General features: G+C 39.1%; 1 long non-coding RNA gene across 1 annotated transcript; it reads right to left on the reverse strand.

Annotated features, from left to right (window-relative positions):
- Window positions 1–1,958: 1,958 nt before the first annotated feature.
- LOC117078348 lies at window positions 1,959–8,611 on the reverse strand. Its single transcript, XR_004434979.1, has 3 exons — window positions 8,413–8,611; window positions 4,420–4,543; window positions 1,959–2,271 (listed from the first exon to the last, which is right to left on the reverse strand). It is a non-coding gene; the product is annotated as an uncharacterized LOC117078348 (long non-coding RNA).
- Window positions 8,612–25,892: the final 17,281 nt, after the last annotated feature.

Below are 25,892 nucleotides of genomic sequence, written 5' to 3' on the forward strand. Positions count from 1 at the left end.
TTGCTGTCATATGTTTTAAGAAAACGTTTCATGATTTTTAAAAAATAGATTTAAGGTGTAGAAGTATAGCTTTGTTCCATGGATATATTGAGTAGTGATGAAGTCTGAGCTCTTAGTGTAACCATCACCTGAATAGAGTACATTGTACCCAAAAGGTAATTTCTCATCCCTCACCCGCCTCCCATCCTCCTACCCTTGTGAGTCTCCAGTGTGTATTATTCTGTTCTCTGTATATATATACTCATTGTTCAGCTCCCACTTATAAGTGAGAACATGCAGTATTGTACTTTCTGTTTCTGAGTTTTTCATTTAAGATAATGACCTCCAGTTCCATCTGTGTTGCTGCAAAAGATATGACCTCATTCTTTCTCATGGCCAAGTACTTTTCCATGGTGTGTGTGTGTGTGTGTGTGTGGTGTGTGTGTGTGTGTGTGTGTGTGTGTGTGTATGTATGTATCATTTTCTTTACCCATAGAATCGACCTGGCCTAATTTAATTTTCAACATAAAAAAAATCTAAAATTAGAACTGCTGTTCTATCCAGAAATCCCACTACTAGGTATCTACCCAAGGAAAACAAATCCTTATATCAAAAAGACATCTGTACTCTTATGTTTATTGCAGCACTATTCACAATAGTGAATATTCACAATCAAGTGTCCATCAATTCATCCATTATCCATCTATTCACCTATTCATCCTTTCATCTATCAACTCATCCATCTATCTCCTCACCTATTTGTCTTTCCATTTATCCATCCATTCACCCACCCACCCATCCATCCATCCATCCATCCATCCATCTATCCATCCATCCATCCATCCATCCATCCATCCATCCCTCCATCCATCCATGAGATCTCACCATTGCACCAGCGCAGGCAAGAAGAGTGAAACTCTGTCTCAGAAAAAAAAAAAAAAAAGAAAGAAAATTAAATTAACTGGTTAGTTCACCATATCTACTAGACATTCTTTGTCCAGAATGATATTTAGTTGCATCTGAAAGTTAAATCCACCATAAAAGATTAAAGGGACACCACTGATCATAGTTTTTAAAGTGTCCTTCAGATGTAAGGACACTGAAGGAGGAGATAATCCAAAAATGATGAAAGGGAGGGTAGCATTATTACATAAGTAAAGCATTAAAGATGACTACTTGGATGACTGTGATGGTACTCAATGTGTAAGATTCAGTGTATTTGCCAAAAAAAAAAAAAAAAAAAAAAAAAAGATCTGCCTCTTTCCTTAGAGACACATATTGTAAATGATTTAATGTCCTGGATTGTTTTGATGTCATGCTAGGGACATAAACAACAGCTTTTAAGAGGCAACACCCTCACTGCCCATTTGCCAACGTTCTATTCTCACCCTCTCCCATTCCTAAGGTGCTCACCAAACTACCTTGAACAGCACCATGCACTTTCATGCCATTATCAATAGGCAAACATCTTCCCCAAGCCTACGCCATTATCGGCTGGGAGAAGACCTACAATCAGTGCTTAAAGAAAAAAATACAAACATTTGCCAGACTGGAGAAATGTCCATTTAAATGTTACTGAACTAAACTAATTATGGAATGTTCTAACCATCTGATGCTGACATTCCCTACCTCAACATTATACAAATAAAGATTATGGTGTGTTTAATATGGTGCCTTGCAGCCAGGTGTTTAGTATTGCATTTGGTTTCTTGGTATTTGGAATTTTTATGGTCGTCATTACAGTAGGAAATTTCAAGGGAATCATTTTATGGTATATATTTTACTTCTTACTCATGCCTTGGCTTCCAACTCTACAAGACTCACTTACCTTTACCTTTGTGAATTACGTGCAAATATTTTCAAACTCTTCTTTGTGTTCTAATTGTTTTTGGCTTCAATATGTTACAGCAGAGCCAAGCAGAATAGAAAAGTAAGTTTTAAATAAAAATCAGAAACTATTGGATTTGCCAAATGCTTTCTCCTTCATTTATTTGGGAAATAGTCTTGTATTTTGCCAAAGTTTGAAACAAAATTCTAATGACCTTTAATACATCTCCTTTTCATCACTTGGCTAAGTGTTCAACATTTTTCATGTGCATTCAAAGAGAGGGAAATGTTTTCATTATAAAAATGGAGTTACTTACATACTCTGGTTTCTACACTTTCAAAGAGCTATAACAACAGGTTTTGCAATTCTGTAAGTAGAAAAGCCGTGGATTCTCCTGGTCCATTCAGCCAGGGTATTCACTGTGCACAGACTAAAGTGGGGCCAGGATATTCACTGTGCATAGACTAAAGTGGAAGAGAGGTGGTGAAAAGACAGAATGAGAACAACACAAAAATTTAATTTTTAATCTTTGGAAATTTGAATCTCAGAGAAGCAAAGATTACAGACTATCGTACTTAGAAACGATGTAATGTTTCCAATTCAGCCATCTACCCCATTCACAGACACTCTCACCAAAACCCCTACAGAGTCCTTTATTCAAGAATACAAGAACTCACTACCTTCTGAGATGGCCACTTCCATTTTTTAACAGCATTAACGTTCCTGTTCTGAAATAAGATGCCTCTCTGGAATTATTCTTCTCTGTTTCTTGTGCTGACCTTTCCAGCAATGCTGAATATTTTTAAAAGGTTTCTGAATGAAACAGCTTCTGATGTTTTGGGTTTATCGTTGTGCCTCCACTCTAGGTTTTTCCTGCATTTTTCCAAATTCCTCTCTGAGTAGAGTGCTTCCCGTTCTCTCACAATTAGGTTTACCCTTCGGAACACCTACCCCGCTTGCCAGTACTCATGCCAAGAGGCGCAGAACTGGATCCAGCACCCTAGGGGAAGTCTAAAGATGTAGAGTGGATTGGGCGTACTTTTTTTCCCTTGATGTTCATAGTTCCATAAGGAAGTCAGAATTGCATTAGCTTTTGAGACAATCATTCCACTGTTGAATTATGTTGAACTTACAGTGATGTGTCTTTTCAGGTAATTTTATATACCACTACCCCATATCTGGGATTTATGGATTTTTTAAAACCATAAATTTAAGACTTTACATATTTTGCTATTATGTTAAAAATATCTATGGAAAATATCATGTTTATAAAAATCTAGTAAAAAAAAAAAAAAAATAGCCAGGCTTGGTGGCTCGCATCTGTAATCCCAGCACTTTGGGATGCTGAGTGGGAGAATCACTTGAGGCCAGGAGTTCCAGACCAGCTAGGGCAACATAGTGAGATCCCATCTCTAAAATAATTTTTTTTAAATAGCCAGGTTGGTGGTGCATGCCTATAGTGCCAGCTATGCCGGAGGCTGAGGCAGGAGTATTGATGCTTGATGCTAGGAGTTCGAGGCTGTCGTGAGCTGTGGTTCTGCCACACTTCAGCCTGGGTGACAGAGCAAGACCCTGACTCTTAAAAAAAAAAAAAAAAAAAGAGAACAAAAAGCATAAAAAATAGTATGGTGTTGGCCGGGCGCGATGGCTCATGCCTGTAATCCCAGCACTTTGGGAGGCCGAGGTGGGTGGATCACAAGGTCAGGAGTTCAAGGTCAGCTTGGCCAAGATGGTGAAACCCCGTCTGTACTAAAAATACATTTAAAAAAATTAGCTGGGCATGGTGGTCGGCACCTGTAATCCCAGCTACTCGGGAGGCTGAGGCAGAGAATTGCTTAAACCCGGGAGGTGGAGGATTCAGTGAGTGGAGATCGCACCACTGCACTCCAGCCTGGGCGACAGAGCGAAACTCTGTCTCAATCAATCAGTCAACCAATCAATAAAATAGTATGGTGTTAGAGGATGGGGATAGACTTCTTTATCCTTTTGTTGTTATTTTTGAGTTTCTCTTATTGTTGATATAATAGTTATGCCCTCGCAGTAAGCCTTGAAGCATTAAGTCCTCGGCTTATTGCAATGCCTATTCTAGCTGCTGATATTCCAGGGAGCTCCTGATTTCATATTCTTGTTAGTTTTCACCTGATTTCCACTGTTTCAGGCTCTCCCTGCATTGTCTTTTCCCTTCTGTTTTTCCTCAGTCAGCACCTGCAGGTTTTCTCTTCTCTGAGGTTCCCATTCTCACACCAGGTATTCTCTGCAAATATAACCCATCTACTCCCAGGAGTGACTTCAGCTACTCCCACCTGTGGCCAGTGGGACTCATGTGTCTAGCAGAGCTTCTTCTGGGATAAAACTTACGATGGTCTACTTCACCTGACTTCTGTGTGTTCTCTCTGTGTGAATTAGTAACCTGAGACAAGAATTCCAGTACAAGTAGTTTATTTGGGATGGGTTCCTGGGGAAGAGTGGAGGGGGGAGTGGGAACTGAGACACTAAAGAGGGTGGCCAGGAGGGTGTTTGTTATTCAGCAAGTTATCCTTCTGGGTAACTAGAGGGGAATCTTCCCTGGGAATTCTGGAAGGCAAGTGGAAGATACCCCAGAATTAGCCTACCTGAGGGCACAGGGGATGGAGCATTTCTGCAGACTCAGCTTGCATCAGTCACCAGCTGAGAGCTCTTCTGGGTACATTCATTCCAAAGCAGGTCCACACAAGTATTACGGGCTCTGACGTGGAACTAGCAACAAGCAGAGAAATTCAGTTCTGGCTGTTCAGTGAAGCTGAGAACGAATGAATGGGTTCTCACAGCTTCACCTCCTTACCCATGTTTATTTCTATCTCTTTCCAAATGTGATGACCTTTTGAAATATGTTTATATGTGGGGTCTAAGTTTCCTTTCCCCTGTGGATCCTCTAGAAATTTCTGGAAAATTCTGAAGCTTGGGGATAGGGCATGAATTAAATTCCAAAGACATTTCTGGAAAGTTCTGCATCTTGGGGATTTGAATTGGATCCCAAGAAAATTTCTGAAAATGTGAGTTCAGGGTCTGAATTTTGTGCATGCACACATTTTGTTTTGTTTCTTAATCTGGTAATTTTGATGTGCTAGGGAACTTGATGTGAGTTTCCCTGCCTCTGGATGGTGAGCACTTCGCTTCTTCTTTGCTTTTAAATTTTGAATTCATTCTCTTTCCCATCACACACACACACACACACACACACACACACACACACAGAGCGCACACCCAACACTTCTCATGTGTTGGAAAACCTTCCCTCCTCTTCTCTGATTCTGCTGCTCTCCCTGCCTCCTTTCCATTTCAGTTTCCCTACTTCACAGTATGTTCTTGGACACATCCTGGGGTTAGTGGAAATGAGAATGAAGGGAACATTGAGCCTGGGGAGTTTGAGACACTGCAAGGCAGCAAGGGGTCAGGACCGGAAGAGCAGGCGGTGTGGGCTGGATGCAGCTTCTCTGAATGAAAACCAGTGAAAACTAGGTCAATAACCTAGTGGGGACATTGCAGCTGTTTGCTCTGGACTCCACCACAGCATCAGAGCTCGAATAATCATGAAGCTCAGGTGCTGTACCCAGCCCAGCACAAGCTCTGACACCAGTCATTCTTTTCAGCTTTAACAAATCCCTATGGACCCCTCCTGTGAAGACCCATCCTACAGAACCTTCCATCCCAACCCTCTGCTTGCCATTCATAGTGTCCCACATTCTCCAAACTCGGGCTTCAATCCTTATGATTCCGTTTGAATGGTTTTGGCTGGGGAGTTAACTAGAACTTATGCATAACATTTAAATCTTTCCTTTCTGATATATATATATATATAGATAGATAGATAGATAGATATCAGAAAAGATTTAAGATATATATATATTTTATATATATATAGTCTGAACATTGTCACTTTGGAGACTTAGATTTTATATATATTAATGTATTAATATAATTAATATATAACTATCAATATAATATTTATATATTAAATATTAATATATTTTAATACAGTGTGTTAATATATGAATTAATATATGATTATATAAATATATATTTATGTATGTGTGTGTATATGTATTATCTAAGTGAACATTGTCACATTGGGGAATACTGCATGGACTCAGTATAACCAACCAGAGTTGAATGGTTTGTTGAAAAGGAATGAGCTATGCTTTCTCCTTCACACTGTAGCACTACATTCCCACATCTATCTTAATCTGTTCATTATCACCACATATGCAAAGTTTAATGGAAAACATTTGGAGACATTGCAGTAAGTATAACAGATATATATGAACAACATACATAAAATGTCCTTCACTACCCAAGCTCTTATTAACTGAATGTTTGCATCTAAACTCATGAAACAGAATTTTTGAGATAGGATTATTTGAAGAGTATTTTCAAATATATTTTCCCTTGCTTAAATAAAAACTGATATCTGACCCCAGGAAGCAAGCAGATTTGGAAAAAACAATTCTTTCACCACACTTTAGAGATGGACCTTGGGCATAAACAATCATTTCAGAATATAACTTTGTAAAACTGTAAGACTTTATCAGAGGTACCAAAACACAGGTAATTTGCTACATAGTACTGAAGTGAACCAGTTTGGTGTAAAGTTATAAAGAATGGAACTTCTTCCCATGGACAAGTACATATAATTGGGTTCTGTGAATAGAACTTCAGTACCAAAGGCCCCAAGCATCTGTAACATAAACCAGCTTCTATCTAATAATGCAGCATACTCACACTCAATAAAAGGTGTTTCTGAGATTTCAGAATCTTGAGAAGTGTTACTATACATTTTTATGAATACTCACAAGAGAGATTCTGCCAGAAAATGTTTCTAGGAGAGGATTTAGCACATGATCGATGTTGGTTTGGCACAAGCTTTTGTAGGTTATCGCAAGTGTCTTTTGTAGATGTTCCTCCTTTCTTTGTCTTTAAATTCGTATTTGGTTTTCAATGATTTAGGAAGAATTACATTAATTAGGTTATAACAATCACAGTCAAGAGGCCACCCACTTTAAAAGCATCCATTTGATGCCAGTGACACTTCAGGGAGGAAATGTTATTTATATTCTTAACCGACCATCTTTTTGTTTCTGACAATTGAGCATTGCCTATCATTGCTCTTTCAGGTGTTTTGATTTTACCTCCAACAACCAGAACAACAGAAGCCTACATTATAAGATTTCACTCCTTTTCCTTAATTAAAACAATAGGACACTGTTTTACTCCAGTGAAACCATGAGGATTTTATCCCCTGCAATGAGAAGCACACCTCAGAATTGCTATGCTAGTGGCTATGGGAATGTGAACGAAATGCTGTTGCTTCTGACTTTGGAGTCGAATAATGGAGTGTCTACAAATGAAAACCATTGCTGTTTAAATTCTTGGATAACATAAGCCTACTGCTGGCTCTAAAAACGTTAAGCAGATTCTGTTCTTGGGGCAAGCAAACAGATAGGAATTAGTCATCTGTGGACTGATGATTAGTACAGTGTGATTTAGAACTAGCATGGGCATTCCTCCTGTTTGTGAGCCATAGTTTAAATCCAGTTTTGTTTCATTTCACTGAGCTAAATGGCTAGATCTTTTTCAGATAAAATTTCATCAAGTTTTAAAAATGTCAGCTCAGAAAACATTCCTACAGTGTACAAATAGAGACATATAAATGTTAAATACAGTATTTTTTTCTTGTATTAAATTAGGCACCCGAGGAGGCATATTAATATTTTTGATTATTAGAAGACTATTTACACTGCAATAAAAAAAGGGGGGCGGGAAGCAAGCATCTTTGTTCATCCCAGTTTATTCGGCATCATAGGAAAAGTAACTGAGGCTTCCCACACGTGTGAATTTAAAAATGTGTAGTTATTAAAGGGTATTCATCCATTTTGACAGAAAAAAATATTTATACAATATGTCACTCATCTCCTTGCCCCTGCAATAGAACCTGTAAACTTTATTTGCATGTTGGTCAATTCTGCTTAAGCGTATAATATAGAGGTCGTCCTCAAGGTAGATTGGTCTGCATACGGCTGTTTGCCTTTGTATTAATAGTCCTCAAATGCCTTGTTTGTTGATTACTGGTTTTATTTTATGGTTTTCCTGTTTCCTGTTTCACTTCCAGTCTTGAGACTGCTATGTTCTTGCAGCTTTGCTGCAAGCCCCTGTGACTTGCCAACATTGTTTATTTCACTTTGTAACTGAAACTGAATTTAATCGGGAATCTTGCAGTGTATCTGGGAACATCACCACACCCATTTTTAGGAAATCCTTGGTTTAAAAGGTAGAAACCTTGCTTCCTAAGTAAATCCCAAAGTAACAGACAGCATGGGACCTGAGAGGGTCTCACCAAGGTTCCTGTGCCGGCACAGAGAAGACAGAGGGTTCCTGTGTTCTCCAAGCTGTGAACACCAGGAAGAGTGATTCGTCCAAGTTTGAAGGGTCATGAGGACATGACTTGCTTTTCTAAATACCCCTGGGTGGACCCAGGTCCGAATCCCAAGGCTACTGAGTCACTTAGCATTATGCAACAAGAAGACACAGATAGCAGCAGCTTGAACAAGTAAAAGTGCATCTGAATTCACATGAAGTCTGGAGGAGGCGGTATAGGGAGGATGTGGTGCCTCATTAACTCATCAAGGAGCGGGACTTCTTCCAGGTCTTCACTCCACTGTGTCCTATGTGCTAATAGGGGCTGTTGTAGCACTAACCTCCACATACACATTCAGCAAAGCAGAATAGAAAGAGAAAAAGCAGAAGGAGGCCATCCCTCCTAACCCTCTCATGCTACTATCCGGAAGTAACACTTGCTTTCACCCATTGACCAAAACTTAATCAGACAGCCACATCTGTTTGCAAGGGAGGCTATGAAATATTATGTGCATATAGGGATTCTGTTACTAAAATTTAGGGCAAAATTACTAGAAGCCTCTGCCATGTGGGTCTCTGTATTGGCTTTCATGAGGGGCAGAGGCACCAAGATTTGATATGGGTTTCAGTCTGTCCTTGCAGGTTCCTGCCCCCGATCTCTCCCATGTCATGTTCCTCTTCTCTTCCTGAACTCCTGCCCTGTGGATGCCTGGCTTCAGCATCAAACTCAAAAACAGCACCAAAGCCTTACAGAGACTGCTCAACCAGCTCCACAAGTGTGCAAAGTCAGGGCTCTGTCATAAAGACCACTAACTGTATGTATAAGTATCTAATAACTGTGAATAGATATAGATAGGTAGATGTATATCTGATATTGATTAATCAATTTGTCTACCTCTAGGCATATATGCATATATTTATGTGTACTATATTGGACAAGAAAATATATATGCATGTGTCTGTGCATGTCCGTGTGTGTGTGTGTACATGATGTAGATATAGAATATATAGAGGTCATATAGATAGATATGTCTTATCTATGAGGTATATAAAATATTGATATCTATGTATCATATATTTCTATGAATCTATATAGCTATATATCTGTAGATATGTAGATATATTTACATGATATATATACTCAATCAGTATACTCTTGATATAAATAGCATATATATAATTATATTTATCTATCCGTCTCTCTATATCTCCTGTAGATCTGTATTTAAATATAGATAATAGGTATCAATACTGTATATTCAGTATTGATATTGAAGTGGTATGTTTCTCTGGTGGAACCCTGACTGATAACTCTCCCTCTAGCAGCCACCTGACACCCACTTTTTTGTTACTATGTAAGTCCCAGAATGCAAGCTCTGAAACTTAAGAGAACCTTGGGAAAATAGGATGAATGTACCCCTACTACCCTCCTGCACGCAAAAAATTGAAGCTAACTCATTCTATGAGCTCCATGAAATATAGGAATAAATAAATATGAAATTAAATTATGTAAAATAATGGTGATTCGATTACCTACACCCTGGAATTTGTGAATTAAGATGTATCTTTGGAATAATATTTCCATATTTCCATCGTCTCTCCATGTCAAATCTTTTTTTTTCTTTTTGAGACAGGGTCTCGCTCTGTCACCCAGACTGGAGTGCAGTGGTGAGATCTCAGCTCTCTACAACCTCTGCCTCCTGAGTTCAAGCAATTCTCCTGCCTCCACCTCCTGAGTAGCTGGGATTACAGGCATGCGCCACCACGCCTGGCTAATTTTTGTATTTTTAGTAGAGATGGGGTTTCGCCATGTTGGCCAGGCTGGTCTCCAATGCCTGACCTCAGGTGAACTGCCCACCTCGGCTTCCCAAAGTGCTAGGATTACAGACATGAACCACCACGCTCAGCCTCATGTCAAATCTTAGTAGCTCACTAGAATAGTAAGGTAAGATCAATTCTTCACATCAATACTTAAATACTTTTCAGATTAAGGACTATGTCTTAGAATTTGAGACCTCAAAAATACCTTGTAATAACTATTTCTAAAAGTCCCAAAATTGTCCAGGTTAAATATTGTCTTATAAAAGTATGCGTTTGAAAGAAAAAAAGGGATTCCTAATCTTTTAAAATTTTCGTACAGAAGAAAAGGTGAATTCGAGGTACATGTTATCAGGTTTTAAAAAATTAAAAAATAAAAATAATTTGTGTTTGAGGCAAAATAATGGATTGAGAAACAGTAAAATGTCTTGAAGAATCATTTGGAAAATTAAGACTAAACTGAAGGAACTAATGATTGTGGGGAATCACATAAAAGTTTTCAAAATGTACATGAAGCTTTGGAAATGATATTTATTGAATTAAACTGACTAGAAAAAGGAAACCTAGAGATAACATTCTGGAAATATGTTCTGCAATTTCTGTATTTCATAAATGAATTAACTCTAAGGCAATTATGAGGAAGATGGATAAATAGTATTTCTTTTCCTCTCTTTATCTCTTTCATCCTTTTTTTCCTTCTCTAAGTTGTAGCACCTCAAGCAGGCCTCTTAAAGATAAAGGCTTCCCATATGCTGAAATACTTGTGAAGTCTGATGGGTTTGTCTTCTGACATTTTGGATTTCTTTTTATTTTGCTTTCTATAGAAAACTCAACAGTCCAAAGGCCAAAATAGAATGTCTTCTATCAAACTCTCAGATTTTCCTGTCTTCCCTCAGTATCAAGGCATAGCTTTCACTAACATTTTCAAAAGACATCCATTTAACTAAGGCTATTGATTACTCAAGTATGGCAGTTGTCAGAAAATACTTACTGCATAACACTAGAATCAATGGAAACCGAATTGGAGTTAAATAAGGTGGATTAACATAGCTAATGTGTTCAAAGAAACAGAATTTTACTCCCCTGCTTAAATAGACACCAAATTTATCTGTGAATTTTGTAAATAGACTTAATTTTTTATAAAATGACCTAAACTCTATACGTAGTATGTGAATAATGGGAGTTCATTATTTAATATTTAAATGTCTACTATGAAGACAACTTTTGGATGTTAGCCCCCTAAACACCCTAAATAGTCCCTTGTTAAAAGCGAAAATCTGAGTCTCAGACAAGTTTAGACACTTTCAAAGACCAAGTTGGATGCTTTATGAAGACAGGAAGGGATATCAGCTAATCAGAGTGTGAGTAAACAAGTGAAACTATGGCTCAGCTGTTCCCGAATGAGAACTCCCCATGAGAGGAAATTAAGGAATTCCCCTGCCTCTATGTGAAATGCTGCTATTTAGCACACAGCACAACAGTATGCCATAAGATTTGTTAAAGCCCATTGTTGTGCTGGGGAATTGTGGGGTCACTTACATATCTGGCAGGGTAATTAGTAATAGCTAATTTATTACTGATGCCAGTCAGTTAATCTGGGATTAATTCAGAACCATACATTTTAATTATTTTTTTTAAAAGTGTATAGTTCTGAGTAATAACTTGGGTTTTAATTTTTTACCCCCTTTCTGCAAATAAAACCTGATGATTTGAACACAGCTATCTTTCTTCATTTTTCACATTATTATCCTGTTTTAATCAAGCTTAACTTGATTAAATCAAGTATTTGAAACACACACACACACACATATATATATGTGTATATATATATATATATTTACACACAATGCAATGGAAGATACTTAAATTGTATAGGCTGTGGTTTGTGATAAGTCTAATGATTTCATTTATGACTAAGTTGATGGTATTTCAGCACAGAGGTCAGCATGCATCCTATTGTTGTTGAGTGTGTTTGGGTTGTGTGTGTGTGTGTGTGTGTGTATGTTTCTGAGTTTCTCTTGAGTTTAGAGTCCAGTGTATGGATCCATGCTGCAAATGCATGAACCCATTCTCTCCTTTGTCTGCTTTCTCCTGTCAAGCCTAAGAAGTGTCCAGGGTGGTTGTGAAGCCATTCACTGAGCACCGGTCATGGGCCACTGCACCCATTGAGCCAGTTGCCTGCTCAGCAGGAACCACTCTGGCTCAGAATATGGGGTGACAGGTGTGTGGTTGAGCATGCTTCCTCATTAGGTCCTGCAAGGACAGTGCCCCTTTATTGACGGCCCTTATCAGAGAGGGATCAGTAAACAGGCAGGTTCCATGGCTGAGCTGGGCAGCATTAAAGGCTCCATTGGGAGAGGACCGATGACACCTGCCCTCTTCTACAAAGAGCTCTTCTTGTGAAGGTGACAGAAGGATTGCATTTCAGGGGAATGAAGGCCTATAGGGATGTCTTTCATCCCTCCCAAGCATTCTCTCCTGGCACACTCAGCAGTTCTTGACTATTGAGAGGAAACCATTGAAAATCATGAAAGAGCAAAGGGCCCCAAGGCCTCCTTCTGTCCTGCCCCGCCTTTGCTGATGAGACTTTCCTAAGTTTCCATTGCTAACTCACTTGCAGTACCCATGTTCTCCTTAGGAGGCTGCATTGGGGAGAGGAAAGGGGTTAGTTCACAGCCCATCGAAGAAACAATAAACCCATCCACAGACAACTAGATTGAACTCTGCACATAATATGATGCCTGTTCTAATTTGGTACACAGTGAGTACAGTTCCTTATCCCAAACTAGAAAGAGCAGAATCAGAAAGCGCACAGGACCAAGTCATAAGGTGAAAAGAATGCAATGCACAGGTTAAAATGAATAAGCCTAACTAGATTGCCAAAAACAATCTGGACCACTTAAGCTTCTGCGTTTGATAATGATGTATGGTTAATCTGACGGTTTTGTCCACATATTGTGGCAAAATGTGCAATTTCTATAGTGAAGCTAAGTGAGATGGTTAACTTAATGACTGTCACTATTCAGAGATGTCATTTATTAGCTTCTCAACTCTTAGATGTCGGAGAACACAATTTGCAAAACAAGATATTGAGTTGATGGATGAAAGTGAACCTGAAGAAAATAGTCTAGAATGGTTATATTCATTTAGTTTCTTTATACTTTTGATTTTCATAAGTTCTCATAGTTGAGGATGGAAAATTAAAAACACATGACATTGGTAACAATACACAGCTGTTGTGCAGCACCAAAATATTGTAGCATACCAGCTGTAACAGCAGTATGAAGCCAGAGCTGCTTCAAGGAGTAGGGCTTTGATAGATTCTTTTTTTTTTCTCACATAACAGGAACTCGGGATGTAAGTAGCCTGAGGCTGCTTTGCTGATCATGACTTGGCACCTTAGAACTTTCCTACTCTGCCATTGGGAATTCTTGCATGATGGCTCCTGTACTTCCGAGCTTAGGTATAAGATGTAGACAGGTAGAAACTGGGCCTCAAGAAAAAAGACACACATCCTCAAGTCTGCCTTCATTTTCCTGTGGCTACCCCCAGGTGCAAGGGAATCTGGGAAGCTGTATATTTTAATTGGGCACGTTGTCATCCTCAACGTCATGGTTGTGAAATAAGGAGGAAGGGGAGGGTAGCTGTTTGGTGGCATACTTAATTCAAGTACATTCAAGTACTGTGGAGGGTAGTGCCATAGGATTTCAACAGGAGGACAGGAGAGTTTTCACCTAATCAGAAATGACACCCTCATGGAGGTGGAACTTAAAGGGCTTTGAAATATGTTTAGAGCTTCTGGAAACAAAAATTTTTTCAGAGCAGATGTTATGGGGACTAACATGAGAGACAGGAAATTACCTTATACCAAAGGCATGAGGCAACCTCTCTTCCCAGTGTAAAAAGGAAGGATTTGCATTATAATGAGGAGAAAGCTGTCACTGGAGTGGAAGGTACATTAAGGGAATCACAGGGAAATTATAAAAGCCCTTGAAAGGCAAGCAGAGGTTCGGGGCTGGAGAGAAGAGGAAATGAAATAAGTTCTCATTCAAGCTTCCAGCATGAGTAGGGGGGGTAAGGTGACAGCATCTCTAGACACAGGAAAAATGGATAGTCTGTTCAGAAAAGTGGGAAAGAATCAATCAAAGGGATATTAGAATATCTTGCACCTTAATAGATACACAGCAAGTTTGTGCTCACGGAAGAAAAGGAAATAGAACTATCAAAGATAGTCACACATTCTACGTTTCCTAGCAGCCCAGCAGGATTGTGGTTGTCCAAGAACGTTGGAAAGAAGCAGCACATTTTTAGGAAAGAGGATGGTTCCATTTGCGATGCACTCAAGTAGACAGAGTCAAGCAGCCTAGGAACTGAGGATCTAGGAGCAGCACACAGGGGAGGCCTGAAGTCTGCAGGTATTTGGACGGGATTTATTACTATTATTATCATTGTAGGTTGTTTTCTGATTACCTAGACATTTTTTATTTGTTTATTTGTGATACATAATGTACATATTTATGGGGTACATGTGCTATTTTGATACATGCATATAATATGTAATGATCAAATCAGGGTATTTAGGATATTCATCACCTTAGAAATTTGTCATTTTTTATGCTGCAAACATTTCAGATCTGCTCTTCTAGCTATTTTGACACATACAGTAAATTATTGTTGCCTATACTTACCCTGCTATGGAGGTTGCTGTTGCAGAAGGGACAGGATTTATTTCTAAAGGGATGAAGATGGAAAACCATAGAGAAAACCAGAAACAGAGCCTCATAGACACTCAGCATTAAGGAATAAAACAGTGAGGAGAGAGCCGTGATGCCAGGTCAGCCACACTCGGCAAGAATGTGCTACCAGAGGTGCTGTCTTAGTCTGTTTTCACACTACTGATAAAGACATACCAGAGACTGGGTAATTTATAAAGAAAAAGAGGTTTAATGGACCCACAGTTCCATGTGGCTGGGGGCTGGGGAGGCTTCACAATCATGGCAGAAGGTGAAAGGCATGTCTTACATGGCAGCAGGCAAGAGAGAGCATGTGCCGGGGAACTCCCTTTTATAAAACCATCACATCTTGTGAGACTTATTCACTCTCACGAGAACAGCATGGGAAAAACCCGCCTCCATGATTCAATTACATTCCACTGGGTCCCTCCCGTGACACGTGGGAATTGTGGGAGTTACAATTCAAGATAAGATTTGGATGGGGACACAGCCAAACCATATCAGGTGCCAAGAAAGCAAAAGCACAGGGTGGGCAGCAAACAGAGCTGAAAGCGAATGAAGAGGAAATGGCAGGAACAGGCCGCTAGATCTGAGCAGGGAGCTTATCCTCAGCCTTGGGGAACTGGTGCTAGTGGGTAAGAGATGGAGCCATGCTGCAGGCCTCTGAAGAGGGAGGTGTGGGAGGGAAGGATAGGTAACAGGCTCAGGACAAGAAAACAGAAAACATGCAGTCCAGCTGGAAGAAGTAGTAAGGTAGAATTCTTTTTGTTTTGCTTTTCCCTTAAGGCAAAGGTGATCTGAACACACCTGAAGACAGACAAAAAGACCTGCACAGAGAAACTGAATAGACATATAGAGAAATGTACAGTTTCTCCACATTTCCTACCAACCAGGCAGATGGGTGATGTTTTGCATGTATGAATTATAGTGCCAGCCCTATGTAGTAGACAGTTCTTACTGCACTTTTTAAAAAAGCAAAGATGATTTTTCCCCCTAAATACAGGACACTATATATTTTTCAGAAATATGTTTTTGCTATTAAAAAAATTCTTCCTGAAGAGTTTCATGGTTTTTCTTGTGTGCATAAATTAGGAATAATACCTTATATACTAGAAATACAGCATCATTTAAAAATGTGAGCAATTCATGAGTACGTGTTTAAGGGAGGCAAAACTCACTGTGAGCATGCCCATTCCTTTTTACCCCCAGTTGCATGCGTGAATATCATAGTGCAATTAGTTTTCTCACTGAGAAATGCAGTTCTTCATAGATACTGTCTAATGCCATGGAGGCAGGTCAGGAATGGGCAGTATTTGAGGGTGTTTAGCAGCACAAGCATGTCCAGCAGGGTGTATTTGTGTGAAGTGTTTGTACATACAGAGAACGAAGCAAGTACTTTATCATTTTCAGAAGCTTTATTTTTGTTTGTTAGTTTTACTGAGACAGGGTCTTGCTCTGTCAGCCAGGGTAGAGTGTAGTGGTGTGATCACAGTTCATTGCAGCCTCAACTTCCTAGGCTCAGGTGACTCTCCCACCTCAGCCTCCTGAGTAGCTGGGACTACGGGTGCTTGCCACCATGCCCAGCTAACTTTTTGTATTTTTTGTAGAGATGGGGCTTTACCATGTTGCTCAGGCTCATTTTCAGAAGCATTATGAAGGGAAAGGGAACATGTGAAGTGGGAGAAGTTATCCGCTTCGCAGGGTGTGGGACAGAGGTGTGGCTCACTTCTTCAGTGCCCTGACTCTCAAACCCTTAGGGAGAGCATGCAGACAGGCAGGTCCAGAGGTCATGGGGAGTATTTTTGGGCTCCGACCCCGTGGCAGCATCTAGGGGTGTTTACAGCTCCTAAAGCCCAAGTAGGCATGTGTTACAGTGTGCTCTTTCAACATTGCCATCTGCAGGTGGCTTGTGTTAATCAGCTCAGTTAGACCCCCTCCCTTATCAGAAGGACAGAGGGCTTTCTGTGTCCTGGGTTCTTGCCCTAGTGTGCCAAAAAAAAAAAAAGACTAGATCACAAGTGGCCTTGGAGGATGACTGCAAGGTTTTATTGAGTTGTGGAAGTGACTTTCAGCAAGATGGATGGGGAGCCAGAAAGGGGATGGAGTGGGAAGGTAGTCTTCCTCTGGAGTCGGGCTACCCAGCAGCTGGACTCTCCCTTAACTGCCCCCAGCTGATTTCCCCTCGGCATCCATGTCCTTCCACTGTCCCTGGCCTACCGGTGTCTGCCAGTGTGTTCTTCTCCTCTCGATGTCTAGCTACTTATGTATGTGCCTGCTAAGGTCTCTTGGGTTTATACGGGTATAGGATGGGGGACATGGCAGGCCAGAGTGGTCTTGGAAAATGCAGCATTTGGGCGTGAAAACAGGAGTGCCTGTTCTCACTTAGGCCTGTGGGCACAGACCTGAGGATAGAGCTATCACCAGGGACCCTGCCTTCTCTACCCAGCACTTCCCTGCCCCCTCCCATATTATATGTACCCAAATATTCATGTTTTTAAATATTTTTAGCTCTTCAGCATATATACTGTGGTTCATCAATACTAGTTAAATGGAAAAGAATAATTGAATCACTTATTTGTTCTGTTTAACTGGGACCAAATCACGTCTCTGGATTATTTTTGTTGTTGAAGCATCCTTTATGTTGACTTTGCAAACAGCATTTTTATTTCACAGAACTGTAACACATAAACTGGACTGTGAAGTGGCATCAAACCTAGATGAGAATATAAGATGTACGGAGGTCTAGAGTAGAACAAATGAACAAACAAGCAACAACAAATACCAAGCTCCAAGACCGTAATTTAAGTGAAAACAAATAAAAGCTGAAGAGGATCTAAACTTCATCAGAAAAAAGAATCAGGACCTGAAACATACATTTGAGTTTCTGCCTCATCACTAAAGGAATTTTGATTTTAGGATTTCATGTATCTTCTGGGGACCCTTAGTGCTTTTTATCTATAAAATAATGAGCTGGAGGAGATGATCTATAAAATCACTTCTAAGCAGTCCTAGAATTATGTGATGCTATGAAAATAAAGCCATCACTCGTTGAACGCTGCCCTTAGCAAGCTGTGTAGACAGAAGAGAAAGATGTCAATCTGATAAATGAGAATATTAACTGGTAGGTCTGCAGCTTTGATCTCTGTGAAACAAGTTCATATATGTAAGCAGCTAGAACATTATTCCTGGTTTCAACTTAGAACCATCACACAGCTGATTGGACACAGAACATTTGGGAATCAAAATCTCTGCCCATTTTCCAGCTGTCTTAATGAGCAGTTACATTTGATCACACTGAGCCTATAGATTGCTTCGATTTGGTCATAGTCCTAAAACTCAAACTAGATATACGTATATCTAAATATTTAATTCACTCACAATTCAAATACATTGACATTGCCTTCTGTAATGAAAGGCCATGTTGTTTGATAGTATAAACTTATGAAAGAAACTTACCTAATAGCAAGGCATGTTTGTGTAAATTCAGAAAAAGGAAAGTTAAGGGGTGACCATGCTGGCATTTTACATGGAGAAGATGTATCTTGTTCCCGGGTCAGGAGAGACCGATACCACATTTGCTCCTTCAAATAGAAATGAGGCCTGTTTGGCAACTTGATGTGAGTGCTCTTCTTAACCTGGTTGTTGTGTTCTTGCTGTTTATATCTCGGCAGCAGTGGGCAGCTGGAGCCTCCTGGGAGAGGATTTCTCCTTAGCAATCTCTGAAGTTGTACTTGGGATACTTTAAAATAGGCATGAGGTTAGCAAAGGAAAATAGCTATAATGCTCTGGTAACTAGCTGAAGCATATGTGTTCATGTCCACATGCAGCTTATGTTGAGCAAAAGTATCTTGCACATTTTTAAGGAATTTACAAATGCCTCAGCCAGGTTTGATGTGCAGAATATTCTGCTTGTTGTACACCACACTGTGAATTCTATGGTGACTATTTTTTTCACTGTGGTATTTCAGTTCTTAACCGTGTGTCTAGCACATTAGACCTTTGGTAAGTATCAATAAAAGGGAAAGGGGAAGAGAGAAAGAATACCACTTTCATGTTTCTAGTCCTCTATATAGTCAAACCCTTTTCTAGGACCTATACATGTCCACGTCCCACCATGACCATTCCATTTCTCCCTTTGTTATTTCAGACAGATGTAATAATTTCTGAGAAGTATCCATCTCCATCACTGTTCAGGCCCTACAGTCCAGACGCTTCCTCATTGCATATCCATGACTCTGTTGTATTCTGATTAGCACCTGCACAAAAACATGCAATGTAGAATGTAAACAGGGGCAACCATTCATGTGTGCAGAATCAGGAACTCCAGCTACCTGCTGCAGCAAGGGAATAGTTTCTTCTATCTGTGCTCTGTTAGAAGGTGGAAGCAGAGGCTGAGATTAGGGAGATAGAGGATTTATAGACCACCCTTCCTGTTCAATGGGAAGAAACAACTTAGAGGTTGAATGCCTCCTGAAAAAGCATTTCCTCATCATATTTTAAACATATATATGTTGCAGCATTGTTTGTGATGTCATCCCCTTGCAAGTTGTCCTCTCTTTTCAACCCCAGTGAGTTTTATGAGCAGCAACCAGGGACACCTTTGTTGTTATTTTTGAAGAAAAAATGTAGGGAGTGGATTTGCAGTGCTCAGGTGATGTATGGTTTGCATTCTTAATAGATACTAGAGCTTTAAACTTTCTTTTTTTTTTTTTTTTTGAGACGGAGTTTCGCTGTGTCGCCCAGGCTGGAGTGCAGTGGCGCGATCTCGGCTCACTGCAAGCTCCGCCTCCTGGGTTCCCGCCATTCTCCCGCCTCAGCCTCCGAGTAGCTGGGACTACAGGCGCCCGCCACCGCGCCCGGCTAGTTTTTTGTATTTTTAGTAGAGACGGGGTTTCACCGTGTTAGCCAGGAGGGTCTCGATCTCCTGACCTCGTGATCCACCCGCCTCGGCCTCCCAAAGTGCTGGGATTACAGGCTTGAGCCACCGCGCCCGGCCGAGCTTTAAACTTTCAAATGCACTAAAGAATGGAGGCAAAGACCTTATCAGAATAATATATGCTTATGTGCTTTTAAACATGACAAGTTTTTTTTTATCATGGGGAGAAAAAAAAAGATGTGTTTCTTACACAAGATAATAGGTACCATGTGGTTCATTTCCTCCTTAGCTTCCCAGATCTCCAGTAATGACGGACAGATAGCTTGTCAAAAAAAGCCTTATCAGTTTAATGTAACCAAGGCAGTCTACCCTACAGGATGACCTCTGCTGCGTCCATGAAGAATATAAATTTCTTTGGGATTGGGAGAAAATCAAAATGCCAATAACCATAACAAGGCTTAGAATATCTTATGAGAGTCACCCTTTCCTGAAGCAATTGCTTTCTCTTGTACTGGAAATTGACATGAAATTTAGGGCTAAGTGCAAATGCCTATGGTGTGCAGATCTCTACGCATATAAGCCTGACCAGAAGGACAAATTAGATTATCTTTTAAAGTAGCAGCTGAAGCTGGTGGATCAGAGCTGTGCACACAGACAGGTAGGTATGCGTAAAACTTAAGAACCTACAGCTAAGACAGGAGTATGCTGTGTTTATTTTGACTGCAGCTGTTGACCACCATACACACATTCAGAAGTGCTGCCAACTCCTTAAAAAGTCTGGGAATGTGGCCAAAGACTATTCTTGTCTTGGCACAGATAGATGATTGCTTGGGAAAATATCAGAAAAAGTCACCTCCAACATGTACCCTGTTGGGGGCCTTGTGATGTATGGGAGAGTTGGAGGGGGGGCCATGCTCCTGATGGGTGCTAACCGATGGATATTGTGCTGGTGCCAGGAAGCTCCTCCCAGTCGGGGACTCACCTAATTTATATCCATCAGGAACAGAGTGGGGCAACTGCCCTATAACACAGAACTCCAAACCACACACTTTGTTTTCCTTACCTATATAGCATTTACCCATGAGGGCTTCTTTTGAGCCTGTCTTGAAAAAAAATAAAAATTCAAGATAAATGTATATTTATTTTTAAAAATATCTAAAACGCCATTCTAAGGCCCATTCTTAATGTTTTGGAAGAAGACTTTCTCTGTGATAGTCCGTGTAATAGACTCTTTTAAATCCTGATTAATCTTGAATTTTGAGAACATTAGACACCAACTTTATGTGGCAGTGAAGTCTTTCCAAAATATATCTATATATCTACACACACATGTGTGTGTGCGTGTGTGTATAATGGTAGCAATGTTAATATAGAAGGAAAAGAAGGAGAAAAACCACATGGTCATCTCAGTGTATATTTAAAAAGCATACGATAAAATTCAACATACATCATGATAGCAACTTTTTGTAATTATAAATATCAGAGGCTTGTTTTATTTATTGAAAATTGTTTATTGATGTCACATCAATTTATTAAGAGACATCATAAAAAATAGAAGGAACCCACAGTTCTAAACTATTTCTACTAAATATATTCTAAAAGAACATGATAGCTTATAAACTCACTGTTGTAGGAAACAAGAAAGAATATGCATATATGAGTCTAATGGACCTGGGAAAAATATATGCAAAAGCTTTGAGACTTAATAATATTCAATAAATGTTCATTTACTTATCTATCTCTATTCTTATCTATCTATCTACCTACCTACCTACGTACCTACCTACCTACCTACCTGTCTAGCTACTTATACTGTAATGAGCCACATAACCAGATTTTGGTCAATGATGGACCACATATTTGATAGTGGTCCCATAAGGTTATAATGAAGCTGAAAAATTCCATTTTCAGTGTCCATTGCTTGGTGACATTGTAGCGGTCTTAGTGCCATAGCACAGTGTATTCCTCATGTGTTTGTAGTGATGCAAACAAACCTATTGCATATAAACAAACTTAATGGTATAAACAAACCTACTGTATTGCCAGTCATATAAAAGTATAGAACATATATAGAGGAGGTAATATTTAATAATACTATGTTATTGGTTTTGCATTTATTACACTCTGCTTTTAATCTGTGATAATATATTCCATATACTTTTCTAAAAGTTAACTGTAAAACAACCTCTGGCGGGTCCTTCAGGAGGTATCCAGAAGAAGGCATTATTATCATAGGGGATGGCAGTTCCATGCATGATTATTGCCCCAGAAGACCTTCCAGTGGAACAAGATGTGAAGTTGGAAGACAGTGATATTGATTATCTCAACTCTGTGTAGAGCTAGCCTAATGTGTGTGTTTGTGTCTTCATTTTTAATTAAAAAGTTTAAAAGTAGTGTATATTACACTGTACCATCTGGGTTTGTGTGAGTACACTCTGTGATTTTCACACAAGGACAAAATTGCCTAGGGACATATTTCTCAGAATGTATCCCTATCGTTAAATGATGCATGACTCTGTGTGGCATTTCTGAAGATACAATCTGTTGTTAAGCCCAACCCTCAGTAACAGAGGCACTGTCATATTTTATTCTATTTTTAATTTTTTAATTTTTAATTTTTGAGGGTACATACTAGGTATATATATTTATGGGGTACATGAGACGTTTGGATATAGGCATGCAATGTGTAATAATCACATCCTGGAGAATGGGGTATCATACCCTCAAGCATTTATCCTTTATGTGACAAACAATCCAGTTATATTCTTTCACTTATTTTAAATGTACAGTTCAGTTATTATTGACTACAGTCACCCTGTTGTGCTATCAAATAGTAGATCTTACTCATTTTTCTATTCTTTTGTACCCATTATCCATCCTCACTTCCCTCTGACCCCACACAGTCATATTTTATTGTCAGCTTGAAGTTATCCTTCAATTCCACAACTATTTAAGGAGTATCTATTTGAACAAAGCTCATAGCAGAGGTTACCAAATATTACCCCCAATTATCAAAGAATTACAGTGCACACATTTCCTAAAGTTATGCATCCAGAAAGCAACCCAGATTTTGTCATTGTTTTTCCTTGTTTTTGTTTTTTACATAAACGTATTTTCTTTTTTCATGAACAGTTGAACAAACTAGACTGAATTAAGGGAAGTATAAGAGTTACATAAAAGATGGTATTATTGTTTTGGAGGGAAATCCATGCCCTAATCAGTCTCAAACGTGAGTCAAATCGCTATGGTTTTCAATAAAGACAGAGTCAGGATTTTTTTCTCACTAAATATGTTTGTTTGTTTGTTTTGTGTTAGTGTTCTATTTCACCTGTGTTGGGCAGCATGCTGTATTTTTCCCCACGTGGCATGATACTCCTGCTGTGTGTAAAGACATCCAAGAGAACAACATAACCCTAAGTGTTTCTGGCTCCAGAGGGGCAAAGGTTTCTGCTAAATTAATCTCTTAAAGGCTGCTTTGGGAAAGTGAGCATGCCTTTTTAATCTGCATGCCCTGAACTCTGAGTTGAGGACTTCCAAACAGCTTCTTTGTGACAGTCAAGAGGGAGTGTAGCTTTGATTCCTCACTGGAGTAGAGAGCGAAGGGAGGGACCTGAGGAGGCTTGTTACAAGCTGCTGTGAGGTGAGGGTCAGCTGGGTCTCCCTAACAAGGTAACTGCCACGTTTCCAACAGGGCCCATCAATGCCAAAGTCTAATCAGAGCTGCTCAGCCTTTTAGGGATGCCTTTTAGATTTTTTATTTTAAAAAGAACTTTTGTATTAAAGGCACTTGACATTCCCCAGGTAGCTTATAATTCAAGACAGTTTGATCCGTGAGATCATTGTGTGTTCTTTAATGGAGTTCAGTGAAGCATAACCTGGGAGAAAAGATGATAAAAATCACAGCTGGCTTTACTCAAATTCAGGGCTGGCATGACTACTTTCAGGAGAGTGCAAAAAAATTCTTTTAAATTTAATGTTGAAAATTGGCCTGGTGAGATATTTATTTCATTGAATAAGTTGTGTTCCAGAAAGTACCATGAAGGGATCAAATATTAACTTATTGCAATACAGTAATTATCTCCTATTAACAGAAAGCATTCCGAGGAAATGTGCAACAGTTTGTTCTCTGTATATGCCCCTCCTTCTGCACCTGGGCTTGGGAAACGATGGCCTGTGGGCCACATATCTAGCATGCTGCCTGTTTATGTGAATAAAGCTTTATTGGAACACCAGCCATGGCCATTCATAAGCTGTCTAGAACCTCCTTTGGATCACAACCGCAGAGTTAAGTAATTGTGAGACAGACTCTGGTCCACAAAGCCTGAAGCATTTGTTACCTAGTTCTTTATAGAAAAGTTTGCTGACATCTGAAGGACCCTCATACTAGCCAGGATCCCGATTGAGTTGTCTCTTCTGTTGAGTTCCTTCTTGGCGGAATCCCACCTGGTATCTCTTTACCAAAATACCTTTTATTAGCCTCACGTGGCTTTGGAGTCCTTGAAATGTGGCTAACATTACTAAAGAATGGAGTTTTAAAATTCTATTTAGTTTTAAATAATTTAAATGTAAATAGGTGCATGTGGTTAGTGGCAACCATATTGAGTTAATGAAATTGTGCTTTGGTTGCACCACAAACCAAGGAACAAAGTAGTCTGGCGGTCTCTGATCACATCGTGATATTTGTTTTCTAAATGTTTTATTGTGAAATAAAATCGCACACACATACACAATGTACAGAAACAAAATTGTACCATTTTTATTCAATGTGTATCAGATTAAGATTTCTGTTTTTTTGAATTTGTCTTAATGTTTTAAAGAAATTTATATAATTTAAATTTTGAAATTTTTGACATAATGTAGTCACGTTCCCCAGTTTATTTCTGGTGTCAATTATGTGAGCTCTGTTTTTCCTTTTTTGCTGAATCCCCTTTTCTGATGGTTATCAATTTTATCTCTCTTTTAAAATAATCAGTGTTTAGTTCTCTTCTGCTCTAATTTATTTGTTCTCTCTTTGAGTCATTTCCTTTGAGAATAAAGAAATATTCTCTTTCTTTAACTGCTCGGTTTGAATTCATAGCACAAGAATCTTTCATGATTTTTCCCTAATATATGCATTTTAGACTGAATTTTCTGCTTCTTTTTCTTTGATATTATCAGCTTAACTAGCATGTAATGTGGCTTTCTTTTAATTATCCAGTTTGAAATAGGTTGATCTCTCTGATTCTATCAATTTATGTGTTTCATGAAACCTGAAAAATTCTCAACCATTTTATCTTTGAATATTGTGTCTTGTGCATTGTCTTTTTAAAAATCTCCTTATATTTCATTCAAATATATTTTGCACTTTCTCATTCAATAGATTAAATATTAAACCTTTCTCTAATTTTTCTACTTTTTTGTTGCTCTATGGTTACTCAGTGTTATTTCTACATATCTATATTATAAATCACTAATATCCTCTAAGGCTATCTTAATCTGCCTTTAAACATTCCATTGATTTTTACATTTCAATTATCTTTTTTATTTTTTTTTCTGTTTTAAAAGTTCATGCTGGTAGTCTTTCAAAAATTTGCCTGGTCATTTTTATGGTATATTGCTTCTTACTGATATCTCAAATTCCCTCTGTTGTTGTTTAGACATTTAATAATACTTATTTTATATTCTGTATCTGATGATTCTAGTGCCTGATAGCTTTGTTCGTTTCTAATGACTATCACACGTGGCAGGTAGAAGTCAGACATTTTGTAATTTTTTTATTGTATTTTGTTTTCCATTTGGATCTATCTCTCGGGAATTACTGGGAGGCTTGGATTGGGCCAGTTTCCCCCAGGGACAATTATGTTTGCTGCAGATGCCTTGGAACATTTCAGAGTTGACACCCCTTTCAACACAATTTCTTCTTGATGCTTCTCTGGCCATTCGGAGAGTTTTCTGGCCACTCCCTCTTGGGGCCTGCTTGTCAGTTGTTTTCCTGGCAAAGCATGATGTTTATTTGTTCAAAATTCTGTGTGATTGCTGTGTCCCAGACTCAGGCGCTGTGGGCACACAGACTCCAGGGAAAGCAGCTTGGGGCCAGAGCTGGAGTTTCTTCTGCTCATTGTCACTCCTGTCACTTAGTGGCAGAGTAACTTGGGATAACCCTTGGAGTCTCATTTCCCTCTTCTGTAAAAATAAAGAAATGATTCCTACCTTATCATAATGTGGCGATATCAAAATAGAATAATTTGCAAAAATACTTTCGTGGTGTTATAATAAGTACACAAGGCAT

This window comes from Trachypithecus francoisi, unplaced genomic scaffold, assembly GCF_009764315.1.
Source record: "Trachypithecus francoisi isolate TF-2019V2 unplaced genomic scaffold, Tfra_2.0 Contig00208, whole genome shotgun sequence".
Taxonomy (NCBI): Eukaryota; Metazoa; Chordata; class Mammalia; order Primates; family Cercopithecidae; genus Trachypithecus; species Trachypithecus francoisi.